Genomic DNA, 3206 nt, shown 5'->3' with positions numbered 1-3206 from the left:
TCTTGATGACCTCAGTGGTGGAGCCGTCAATGGTCAGTGAATCGTGGTTCTCCCAGAGCCCTCCTGAAGTCGAAAACCATCTCTTTTATTTTATTAATATTCAGCTACAGGTTGTTGGCTCTGCACCAGTCCATTAGCGACTGCACCCCATCTCCATACATTGAGTCGTCATTCTTACTAATCAGGCGCTCCATGGTTGCGTTGTCAATGAACTTGATGATGTGGTTTGAGCTGCGTTTAGCTGCATAACCATCTAGCTGAACATAACTGTTCAAAAGTGAGTCTTTCAGGCTCCCCTCCCTTCACAGTGTACCCCGTGTCAGAAGAAAGGAATTGATGGTATATTTTGCTCCTTTTACATCTAGAATATGTCAGCGAGCAATCTAGTTGATCTTTCATGGTACAAACAGGCTGGAGGCAGTCAGCAGGTCACGCAGCATCCAGAGAAAGGGACAGGCAGTCGACGTTTCGGACCAGACCCATTCATTGGGGATGCCAAATTCGGGCAATCATCAAATATCCCGTTGTCAGTTGTTCTTTTACAGAGTATGTGACATCCACCTCAAATCCTTATTTAAGGCTATGTATTATAGGTAAATGATAAATTTAATCCATAATTTAAACACTGTGGCAAAAAATGTTAAAAACTGCAGGAAAATAAGGTCTCAGCATTAAGCCATTTAATATTCCTTTTACTTCATAACATGTTTCCTTTTCACTCCAGAACTACAATAAAATTTAGCATCTTTTCAAAATGATGAGCATGGCTTTGTGCGGGAAATCTATCTTCTCTTTACATCAAAGGCTGACAAGAGCCCTTGTGGTCTATCTCTGCTGTATCTTCAGCTCAGGAAGAATACAATGAGCTACATCACTTATTAACCTTCACATGCTGCATTATTTTATTAAACTAATTAATGGCAACTTTTTCAGCCTTCAAAGGTGTGCTGACAGGAGATGACTGAATATAAAAGTAAATACAAACCCTCTAATGCCACTAATTGCATTTTGTAAATTGAATTCTATAAAATAACATGCTTTTCAGATGGAGAAGAAAATGCAACTTCAGTGACAAATTATTGCAAAATGTTGTATATTTTATTCATGCTGCCAAAATATTAAAAGTAATTATTCAATATTCCATTTCATTTGCTTTTATCAACCAATTAAAATGGTACATTCAACTAAATAGGGAGTACGATCATCGTTCAGTGTAAGACCTCTCATGTTAGATAAAACACTGAAAAACAAGCACAGAGCTTAAATGAAACAGTTATTGATTCAACAGATGATAATGAACACCTGCACAGGGATTACACAATGGTAAACCCATTAAAGACGAGGGTGGGATCATTGCAAGCTACTGGAAATCTGCTTGGCCCACCTGATTGAGGAGACAGTTATGAGAAAAAAGCTGCATTTCCTGCTAACCTGGAGTTAAAATAAATACTGGCTTTGACATCAGGTGGAATAGTGGTAGTTTATTTTCAAGGATGTATATACATCCTTGAAATTATACCTGTCTAGGGTAAACATATTAGGAGGCTATAGCTAGGCGCTGTGGCATAAATCACATGCTAGGAAATGTGCCTTTGATTAGTTGTGCTAAACTGGCAATATATGAGTGTACAGACACTATGTTAATTTCATTGATTTCAAGAGAATTAATTTCAAACTGGGAGTAGAGTACACATTTGGCATGACTGATCATGGATGAACTATTAAGTTTTTTTTTAAAGGAAAATGTTTAATGTGCAGTTCAAATAGTTGAAGTGATTCTTAGACTCCACAAGAAAAGTCTGCATGTCTTGGCCTCAACTCTTGCAATATTTCTACAGGTACAGGCCATAGCTATGCACCTTGCTGTTGGCACATTTCTTTTTGCACCAGGACTCTCATTGCCCCTGCCAGTCAACCTGCATCTTTTCCATGGAAATGGATTGCAATTGATCTAAATTGATTCAGTGACAATATGGTATTCAGCCTTTGGATTCCCATTCATAGAAGAGTTCAGAATGGTGACAGTATAAGCTAAAACCATTGGTGAAGCATGGTATTGTTACAGTAATGACATTCAAGACTTGCCCAATCATATTAACCTTGAAAACAAATAAAATGACAAATGCTCGAATCTAAAGCAAAAGCAGAAATGCTGGAAGAACTCAACCAGTTAAGCATCAGCAAATTGGACCACCCCCATACTGTTGTTCTCAAGGCAAGGTTCTCGCCATATCTGGAGATCCATGCTCAGTGCCATGCATGCTCTTAATTGTTCCTCATCATATCACTGATTTTTCCTGTCATTAAGCTGTTGTAGTCCACAACTCCACTTTATTCTTTGCTTCATTTGTTGCTGCATTGTGTTTTGACTTCTCATTGTTCATCAGGGCCCTGCATTTTACCACATACTTTCTTCTTATGTTTGGCCTCTAAAATTTCAAGACAATCTCCATTCGATCTCTCATTTCAGAATGCCTTTGAGGTTTATATTGCCTCTCTCCATTCCTCTGAACTAAATATAATGCTTTGCCTTTTTCTGCATTTAATTTAATTTAATTTGTCACTTGCCCTTCCATTCCATATCAATTCTCAAGCCCATTGCTGTCTTCCTCCAGAGGTCAATATGCTTCCAATTTTTGAGCAATATTTTATCCCCTGTCCTTGCATTAATTTGTCTGTAAATTTATTATTTGCTATGTCTGCAGTAAGGAGGGTATTTGAGTCCTCCTGGTAAATTTCACAGAGACAGTTAAATTCAGTATCAAACTCAGCAGATTTTGAAGTGACTGGTTATTAAATAAAACACTGAATATATGTTAATCAATTTTTGTTCAACTACCCATAATCACTGCCAAAAACACAGAGAAATGAGTACATTCCAGCCAAGTATAGATTGTGTTCTTAGATTTTATCAACTGAATGCAATACTGAGAAAAAGATTTTAAATCAATTGCATATTAGTCAGAAAAACTGAATGTAACATTATTTTAATTGGGCTATACCCTTGTGATACAGAATTTCAATATATCCTGCCAAAATATTTTTGATCTGTTTGCAGAATGATTCTACTATCTTCTACCTTGCATCAGAGACACTTGTATCGGTAATTCCTCAATGTCATGGTGTAAAGGATTTTCATTTTGGTTTGGCTGATGAAATACTCCACAAAGGATTTGGAGTGGAGCAATAGCTTGGCACATTGTCCT

Source organism: Narcine bancroftii, chromosome 8 (assembly GCF_036971445.1).
Source record: "Narcine bancroftii isolate sNarBan1 chromosome 8, sNarBan1.hap1, whole genome shotgun sequence".
In the NCBI taxonomy this organism is placed as follows: Eukaryota; Metazoa; Chordata; class Chondrichthyes; order Torpediniformes; family Narcinidae; genus Narcine; species Narcine bancroftii.
This window is presented reverse-complemented; position numbering follows the sequence as displayed.